We start from the raw sequence: 10395 nt of genomic DNA, 5'->3' as shown, positions 1-10395 counted from the left end.
TAGAGGCCCCAGAGGCCCGTGAGCAGGAAGGTAGTGTTAAAGGACATTTACAGCCGTTGGAATCTATTCAATTACAAAGTAGCTGTAGATTAATCGTGATCATCGTTCCCAAATCCGTACTGAATATCCTAGGAACAGAACAAAAGCATAATTCCGAATGATGGAATTACAAATTTGAAAATACGTCAAGAAGAAAAGTTATAATTTAGCTCGATCACATTGGTGGATAAACAGTATCAGTCGTTTCTGGATCTGCATCTTTACGTTGGCCTGTAAAACGTGACACAACTTTCTCTCCAAACATCCGTCGTTGTCAACGATGTGAATCAGTCCACAGTCCTGGACTACAGTCGTAGAACTATTTACTGCCTGGTTATTAGCGAGGCTGGTCCAACGAAAGCCATCCATCCAACCAGAAGTTGTAGCGTTTTTAGATCTATGCCGATCAGTCGAAGGTTCCAATCCTACTGCGTATATTACTGCAGTGATACTAAAAAAAGTGTATTTCATGTGAAAGGCTGCAGCTGATGATGAAACGGAGCCTGGACTCATGTATTTTTGCCACCCATTCAACCTTTGACCTCCCATCATCTGATGAGGAAAACGAAGCAAAGGGAGCTCTATTTTTTGCATCTTATCTGCAGGAAATAGCATTTGCCAAAATTGGACTCTTGGGTCGGGGCTTGAAAGAGATGGAATGGCCGTGGCCATCATTAGTCCTGTCCCCCGACGTACGGCCCGTCTCTGATCCAGAGCCAGGGCTGGGCAGGAAGGTAGAAGTCCGGCAGAAGCGGGTGGGCAGCTCTGGGTGGGCTGCGCCACTTAGCCCTCTGTAATGGGCTGGCAACCATCAGGCTGGTATGTCGGTATGCAGCCGCCACCGCCAGTGTCGACGGGGGAGTTTAAATCGGCCGGACCAGACGACTGTGAAACAAGAGCGGGTCCCCGGGCCCACCTGGTCACACTGTGGCTGCGGAGGTCAGTGACCTTTGACTTCTCATCTTTCCATTTGGACTGAAACGAAGCCAGTGAAGCAGGAACTGCTGTAAATGAGTTCTGCTCAGAAGGATCCAATCTCTCACTTCTTTTTGTGTCACTGTTTCCATGTTTCCGCCTTCTCAGAGGGAGAAAAACAGACTTTCTCAGCTCGCTCGCGTCCCACAATGCCATGCACTGCTACCAGTGAGAATGAAGCGTTTTCTTCCCAGCAGTTTCCACAATGACTGCTATTTTTCCCATGCTCCCCTTTTCAGAAAGCCTATTTGGAGCGCCGGGGCTATCAAAGTTGTGGAGAATGAAAAATGACTCTGGACAAAGAAAGAACTCATTATCACAACACTGTGTTGTTTATGTGAGCAACATTATTTCTGGATAGAAGTTGACATACATTTCTAAATATATAATATAAATCAGCGGTCGCCACAGTGGCTAATATATAATATAAATCAGCAGTCGCCACAGTGGCGGTCTGCAGTGGTGGCTGCAACGTCTGCAACGTCTGCAACGTGATTTGACAGGTTTTTTTTTTTTACAGGATATCCTTCCAGACGCAACCTGACCTGGGAGTGGGAGTGGGGGGTCGATGGTATTAGTGGTCCCCCTACTGTTTCACTTTGTGAACGATCACCTCAATATGGTTGATCAAATAAAACTCTAAATTATGACCTAGAACACAACCAAAAGAAACAAAACAAAAAAGAAAAGTAAGACTGATAAGATTGCGCAATATTAACATTAACATTAATATTAACGTCAACAAACAGGTTTACTTTTCAGTTGTTATGAAAAGAGCCTTAACCTTTAACCCCAAGGCTGAGCCTTCACAAGAAATAACCAGTTGCGTCTTCTCAAAATTGGGTTGATTTTTTTTCCGAAATTATTGCTAATAATTTCAAGTCTGTGCTAACAAGACTAAGACCGAGAGCAAGTGAAAACTCCCACACTCTCCTGTCGTGACGCGACGCTTCCTGTGCTTTCACAAACATTAGGCTAATCGAACGACGCAGCGTCCGAGAATTTACGGCTGTTCTTCTGTTGTGACCCGTGCGAGGAGTAAATGGTCGATCGGGCCCCGAGGCCGACGTACGACCTGCCATTCAGGATAAACACTGTGTCGGTGACAAAAGCCCAGCACCTCTTTACGACGCTGTGGGGCGGCGGTCGGCACCACTGCACCAAAACACTGAAGTGTTGAGTGTCTGATGATGGGGTGAGTGACCAGGGTTATTATTGTTAAAAAAAAAAAATGAAATATGAAAGGGCCCACAAAAGGTCTATTTCTGTGGAAGGAATTAAGAAACTTTATCCACGAGAGAGAGAGAGAGAGAGAGAGAGAGACAGAGGACGTGAACTCTTGACATGACTTTTATGTAACCCTGAGGATTCTTCTCTACGGTATTCAAATTTTTTTTTCATTCAACCAAAATGTCATGACCCTTTCCAAATGCATGTGTTAGGTAAGAGTCTGACGCCACTCCCTACGGCCATTTTTACTGGTGTCCAAATGTGTAGTGAGTAAAGTTGTCCACTATATAGGGCCGTCAGTGTTCTTCTGCTGTATCCCACAATGCACCACGTTGTGAGATACAGTAAAATCCCTCTGTCCGTTTTAACTGTGTGACATTAATTATGCAATTAACTGTGCGCCAAAGTTTTCACGAAATCTAGCAACGTTTCTACGGAGCCCCTAAAAGGACACGAAAAAAAAAATAGATTTATTTTTTTTTTTCCATGTTCCTTTACCGGCCACGGAGATTTTTGAAAAAAAGGGTTTTTAAAAAATTAAATCATCGCGCAAACATTTATTTAAATTCCACTTCTAGCTGACTTATCTCTACCGGAATATCATACGGAACACGTCAAAGACACAACAGTATAAACACTCTTTATGACATCACAACTAAGGCAGCTGAGACACTGCTGTCGCCACACGTTAGCTTGATAGGAATTAGCTCAGAAAAGTTCAAATAAAGTGATCGACGACAACAGCCACTCAAAACACAGGAAGTTGGACACATTTTGATTTACTGGCCTCAGGAAGAACCACCAGCTTCCTTTAAATGACAACCAGAAATCACCAGAGTACAGAGCCACGTCCTCCCGTAATGGACGGAGGCGTGTGTCACAGATGAAGCACATCCCGCCGTCTCACAGAGAAGACTGTGAGGAAAGTTCAGCAGCGCGTGCAGCCCAGGGGTTTCAGTCAAAAGCAGAGGTGTCAGAAACACAATGCTGTTATAACACAATAAACCCACAAACTCTCCGAGGGGGGTGGAGGGTGGTGGTGGTGGTGTGACTTTAACACAGAAGACCCCAGTTTGCATCCTCTGCTTTGAACAGCCAACAATAGTTTCTGGTAACTGGCAGGTCTGACTATAACAGAGCAGCTTTCTGTTTGAGAAACAGAGGCGTCACATGGTCCTAAATATAAACGACTGCTCCATCACAGATCTGTGCATCAGAAATAACTGCGACCGCTGAGTCTGAAGATTCATGCTGCCATTTGTTTCCCCCCGTCTCCTGCATCATTTTTACCTCTAAATAGGATTGTAGGTTAAACAGGTGACATCATCAACCAAACCAGAAACTAAATACTGAGTCTGAGCATTTATTGATGCAAAAAACCACTGACTGGTAAACCTTTTTTTTCTTTTTCTTTTTTTTGCAGCGCCCCCTTTGGTAGTTGGGGTTATTTATGTGTGAGACTCTTTGTACTGTGTGAAAACTTTACTAAACTTTTGAAATTTTAAATTGTAATTTCTTCAAAACTACTATATAATAATGTAAATTACAATCCAGCACCCCCTGGGGGTCCGCCCCTCATTCTGTGAAGCACATTATTATGATTATTATTATTATGTAAACCACCAAAAATATGTTTTTTTATTATGTGAATGATTCTTATATGAACTTATTTTTACACATTTGGCTGAAAATTATTTACACAGAAATAGTTCACGTTGTTATTTTAAGTAATACACACAGAGTCAGAAACTGAATAAGATGATGACAAATGGAGGACAGGGACAGAGACGGGGACGGGGACGGGGAGGACGGAGCATCTGTGGAGGAGCAGGTCCAGACGACACAGATCTGGAGGAGAAACTGTTTCAGAATAACTGCTACAGGATGACGACGAGCGGAAGAGTGTGTGTGTGTGTGTGTGTGTTCATACGTATGGAAGCATGCATGTGTAGTAACACTCTTCCTTTGGCAGGAGAACGTGCAACCACTATATGACTGGTGTGTGTGTGTGTGTGTGTGTGTGTGTGTAGATCTGGAGCAGTTAGAACAGCAGCAAAGCAGATGTTTCCTCTTTCTACTCCAATGAGGACAGACCCTGTATAAACGTGTATAATATATATTTACAACTTCAATAGTTCCTAAATATTAAAAGTGAATGTTCCGTTCCTGAATCCTGAAGTTAAACATCAACAGATCATATAAATTTACCCCTGAGGCTGGAACGTTACCTCTGGGAAAACTAGGAGATTGTTGGAAACATGGAAATATCACGAGATTTGTAAGAGATGAAAAACTGTCCGACGGATTTGTGTCTGTCTATGATCATCCTGTGGACGAGGCCCAGGAACAATCCAGGGGGCGCTGTTAATATGTTGACTTACAATTTTAATCAAAAAACCTTCCTCTCCGAGATGAAAACTAAACAAAACCCAAAGAGGAAGTTATGCGGGACTGAACGAGGACGACGGAACTTTAATTGAACATTAATCAACTGATAAAAAGGACGTGAAAAAAAATCGGGCTGAGATGGAAGACCAATCAGAATGTGTGTCCAAACATGACCAGTAGGACACATTTAACGTCTAACATCAGCAGAAACAAAGCACAGTATAAACAGAGTGAAAACAACATGAGAAATTTGAAGCATCATCTGCATAAAAGTCAACCTGCGATTCATGCGAAGCTAATTAGAGCCTAGCTTAAATACATTAACTAATATGGCAAAGGTCAAACTGTCATAATACACACTCCCCAGAGGTACAGTGATGGTCCTCTTATTCACACCTGTTCATTCACACACAACGTAGCATCTTTTCTTTCATCCGTTTTTTCATTATTCTGACATTAACGTCATCCTGCCACCGCCGACAGCAGCAGCGTGTCGACACGATGATCAGCTGATTCAGTGAGTCTCCGAATTTGGTAGCATAAAAAAAATCGAATGATTTCTACACAAATCGAGAACCTCAGCTTGGATGACATCACGTGTCTCTTTGGGCAATGATTGCCGAACAACATTTGAACATCAAAAAAAACCTCAACCGTCGCCGTTGCATCACTTAATAAAACGATTACACCATTGGTTTAAAAACTGTGTTCTGGCCAAAGGAATGAGACAATTTCAGCTGTTGCTGACAAAGGCAACGCCACGTTTCCTGTTGGTTCAAGCCTAGTGTGGACACAAAGGGGCTGTAGTTGGACAGGAAGTTGATGTCAAGATACGAGATACAAGCACACGATGAGCACTGGGATTCAAGAATATGGAATAAACACAAATACAAATTTAAACGTCCTTGAATCCGACTCAAATGGTAGTTTTTTTTTTTTCTTGAGCGACTTTAACTCGGACTCAAACCCCCAGGTCTCGGCTACACCGCTGTTACGCTCTACAGCTTATCAACCTTCACTTGTCAAAGTGGTAACAACACATGCTCTTTTTATGCATCTGCACAATTTGCCAAAAATCAAAACACTTGCAGCAGTGTGAGAATGATGGATGAACGACTGGAAAAGGCGACGTGATTCTCCACAGCGCCACATCTGTCCCGACACAGAGCCGCGTTAGGTCAGCTGTGCGGAGCAGGGCAGCTGCAACGCCACTAATCCCAACAGGCGAACTGTGCTGTGAACACAAGTGTTGTACTGCTGCTGTTGTGCCGCCGCAGCCAACCACGTGTCGAAAGTGTCGAGTCACCTTGAGAGCAGCCGCTTGACCCAGAAATGCGTGAGTGTCATACTGGAAACACTGCATGGTTCTGTGGTTTCTACAGTGCGACAGTTTAAAGGCCGTGAGTTTGCATGTCGACGGACAGTCAGCAAAAGAAAATCCAAATTAAAGTTCTCGTTCAGGATTCTGTGTTGTTTTTTTTTTCCAAAACAGGTGAAAAAAGAATTAGAGTAATCAAGACTCGGGGAAACGAACAGCCAGTCATTTTCCCCGTATAATCCTGAGCACACAATAGGCCTGAGTTTAGCAGAGATTCTCAGCTTGTTGTAACAGGTCATTATATAAAAAAACACAATGGAAGGAGATCATTTTATCAAACGCATCATCTGCCAGAGAGGAAGGAAAACAATTGAAAGGTTTAAGGCCCAGGATATAAACTTGAAGAAGGACAACAGGGGCGGCAGAGGATCTAAGGTCAGGGATGGGCAATTCTTTTTTTTTTAGATACTGTCGACTAAAATACCCCCCCAGGGGAGTTGAACTGCTCCTTTATCAAATAAGATATGACATAAAAGCTCAACCCTGTGGTTGAGATATTTTTAATCAGACAAGAAAACAAAGAAACGTCACAGAGTAGTGGAGCCTCGAGGTAAATGATGAGCTAAATGATATGAGAAATAGTTACGCAAGATTGGAGTAAGATATATCTGTAAAGTTAGCTTAAAATGTTATGCCAAAAATATCTTAAAAAAATACAAAAAATAAAAATACAGAAAAGACAAAAGATATCTTAAAAAAATACCTCAAAAATGAGCCCTGGACAAGAAAAAAAAATAGCAAAAAATAAAAAAAATAAAAAAATAAAAATACAGAAAAGACAAAAAAGTCTTAGAAATAATATTCATAATTATTTTTCTGACAAAATACCGACAAAAAAAGTCATGGAAATAATGTTCATAATTATTTTTCTGACAAAATACCCCAAAAGCATTTTCTAAAAAAAAAAAAAATGGCCGACTCACCACAACATTTAAATGATTTAAAGTCAAATGAATGGCCGACTCACCACGACATTTAAATGATTTAAAGTCAAATGAAGCACAAACTGTTTTCTAAGACATCAGTCGTAGAATCAGCTGCTGACACACTTATTTTTTTTTTCAAACAGACACTTGGTCTCTTTAAATGTCCCAGAAAAAACGATTAGCAACAAAGAAAGCAGAAACCAGTCATCTTACATAAAAGGACAGAAATAGTGAAACTAGCTGAAGGTAACGTTTACAGGAATCCATGCTTGTGAGGTTTCGATGGCAGAGAAAGACACTGCCCTGGTATCAGATCACTGTGAGACTGAAAATGTCAGCGATCGGGTCAATAATAGATTCTGTGCTGACCTTTTCCTCAGAGCTGACTTCCACTGTACAGTGTGTCAGCGCCACAGCAGCTCCACTGTCACAGCCACACAGGTGTGCAGCGGTGAAGCCCAGTGTCACCGCTTCAGTCCGTCACCCAGAGTCAGTCACTACAACAAGTCGTGCTTTTCTTTTGAGCAACAGCGACCGAATGACGGTCGCCATCGACGAGCCAGAGAGACAGGTTTCAATCAAAACAAGTCTTCAAGTGCAGCAGAAACAGAAAACAATAACCAAAAAAAAAAAAAAAAAAAAAAAAAAAAAAAAAAAAAAAAAAAAAAAAAAAAAAAAAAAAAAAAAAAAAAAAAAAAAAAAAAAAAAAAAAAAAAAAAAAAAAAAAAAAAAAAAAAAAAAAAAAAACCCTGAAACATTCCACTCTTATTCCACTCTTACACGCCTCCAGTAAGTCATTCAGAAAACACTGACTTTACTTTACAGCAGAAGATCAGAGATGACCACGGACTCATGTGACTCCGCAGCGTACACACCGACTAGATCCAGCACTGATCCGGTTTGGGTTCTGATTCCGTGGAGGATCATCTCAGCAAACCTACGACCTACGTCTGTAGGACGAACCACGGCCTGCAGCCCTACAGCTGAACCTCCTCTTACTGGTGTCCAGTTGGTTCTAAACTGACCTGAATCAAAACATTGCACATCGTCAGTGCCATAAATAAAGAGTGTATTGTTCTTCACTCATCCAATCGTGTAAAGCCTAACTGGACACACCCACCCATGACGTAACTGTAACGTTCAACAACGTCTCAGACTCAGATTGATTTTTATTCTAGAGGAGCGGCTGGAACCAGAACTGTTCTGGAGTCAGGTCAGTGTGGACGCTGCCGGAATAAAGAAAAAAACATCCTCTTACCTGTGGTCAGCCGGTGTGGACGCCTCACCACAGCATGAAGGATCCAGACCCTGGAAGACAAGATGGACGTGACGTTAAATACAGGTCGTCAACTGTGTGTTTTGAAGATTTGTGATCAAATCTCTGTCCTAAAAAAAACAAAAGTATTGTAGATGTTCCCTTGACTTTCCTCTTTATCATATCCTTTTCTTTTTTGTTTTGTTTCTGTAAATCTTGGGTTGTAAATTATGTATTTGTATAAAATGATGAATTTTGCGTTGAATCCAAAGTCCTGTCAAATGTTGCATCAGATTAAATAAACTCTGTTTCGGTTTCATGTCACCTGATAACAGACGCTACATCGGTTCAAGACTCTTTATTCCTTTCGGCCCCGGTCACACTCGGTGACTTATCACTCATCAAAATGACTTTAAGGACTTGAAGAGCAAATTATTACACAACTGACTTCTTGCTAACCCTCCTCCTATCAGGTGTAATCTCTCGCTCGGCCTGTAGAGATCATGTTGTGTGAGTGATGCAGCCATGCTGAAAAACCTATCACCACCGGGGGTCAGAGTGCTAGTCTCACTTCCGAATAAGGTGCCTCCCCGAGTTCCTGCAGGACTTTTTTTTTTTTTAAAGGGAAGCCAAGGTTGAATTCACTCCGGCGAACAGCGAGGAGTGGGAGAGGAGTTAAGGAGTGACGAGGCAGGGAGGTGAGGAAGTTTAGGATGAAAGCCACTGAAATGTGAAGTTGTCAAAACACTTTTTTTTTTCCTTTTTCGACCAAACCATGTGAACGCGCTGGAATACAAAGCCTGTGAAAAAAAAGCTGAGGTTTAAATTACAGTAGATCTCTCAATCTTTAGAAGTCAGGAAACGGGATCAGATGAATGATGAGCAAGACATCCAGGACTTAAGATCCTGCATTGTTTGAGATGGCTTTTTTTAATGTCCTCCATTATCCAGCCTCGTCTTTGAAACCCGAGCACCTGGCGGAGAACATCAGATACCTGCCTCCACATAAACTACGCACACCATGAAAGCGAATTCAGTAGAAACCGACTGTAACGACACAGTCGCGTCGACGTCTGATGCGTTCTGATAAAAGTCTACTACAGTTAATGAATGACAAATCACGCAGCTCTCGCTGACTAACGGCGACTTCCTCTTTTACTTGAAAGTCCGTCAGCATTCACCCCCCTCTGTCTCTCCCTGTAGGTCTGTGCTGACGGCGTCGTACCAACTCTAAGGTCTGTATCTTGTCCTGAAATGACGGCAGCTGCGGAGACGGGGAATCTCCCACTTTGAACAAAGCCATTCTCACCGGTCCTTTTAAACAACCTTTCCCTGGGCCTCAGATAAAAACAGCTGCCCTTCATCAGGGTATTAGAAAGTTTGTGTGTTGATGGCACATCCGTTTGTGCGTTACGCAATGTTAACAGTTCATCCAGGTGGGTGACAACAAAGAGATAAGGGTGCAGGTAGAGTCCCAGACCTTTTCTGGTTCCCTAATCTCTCCATTCTGACATGCACTTTGATTTGTGAGTCAGTACAAAGCCTGTGTAAACACCGAGTCCTGCCGCCACCCAAGTAAAGACTGCAGGTAACGTTCAGTCATCTGGACGGTCTGCACGGCACTCGGTTAAACACGATCGCTCTTCTTTTTTGATCTTAAGCTTAATTAATAAAACATGACTTGATTGGCAGACGGCCATGTCTGCCATGACTACCAGACTGGTTTTAGGATCTGAAAATCCAAACCAACTGAAGTCAAGTGAACGCAACAAACTCTCACACAAATTCTTGAAGAATGCAACAAACTCTCACATAAATTCTTGAGAGAACAGAAGGTTTAGCTGGTAAACAAACACACAGGTTGGTTTGATTTACTGTGCTAACTAGTCCTGCAAACTGTCCTTAACTAGTACTGACTGGTGTTAGCCCTACTGGGAATCTTGGGTATATCTAGTTAAAAAAAAAATTAGGTAAATGCAAGCGTTTAGATCTGAGAGGGTTTTATGAAAAATAAAAACCTTGAAAGTTTTATCAGTTTATTTGAATAGGCATAGACCGCTGAGGAAACTCCCAGAATGCTCTCAGCAGATCTCCCTGTTTCTTAAAAGCTTTCATTATTAAAACTGATTATAATTTATTATTATTAATATGTCATATTTGGCAGTAACAGTTGTTGTTCATCCCTGTGGGGACAGAGAGGCAGG

At 42.1% G+C, this 10395-nt stretch overlaps 1 long non-coding RNA gene across 1 annotated transcript in view; it reads right to left on the bottom strand.

Annotated features, from left to right (window-relative positions):
• LOC112487086 (uncharacterized) overlaps positions 1-10395 on the bottom strand; it is a 116801-nt gene that overhangs the window by 4735 nt on the left and 101671 nt on the right. The window contains exon 3 of the long non-coding RNA XR_003049813.1: positions 8195-8244. This is a non-coding gene — a long non-coding RNA (uncharacterized LOC112487086). The remainder of the gene's footprint in view (positions 1-8194; positions 8245-10395) is intronic.

This window comes from Cynoglossus semilaevis, chromosome 6, assembly GCF_000523025.1.
Source record: "Cynoglossus semilaevis isolate Cse_v1.0 chromosome 6, Cse_v1.0, whole genome shotgun sequence".
NCBI lineage: Eukaryota > Metazoa > Chordata > Actinopteri > Pleuronectiformes > Cynoglossidae > Cynoglossus > Cynoglossus semilaevis.
The sequence above is the reverse complement of the archived record's forward strand: the minus strand, read 5'-3'. Positions and strand labels throughout refer to the sequence as shown.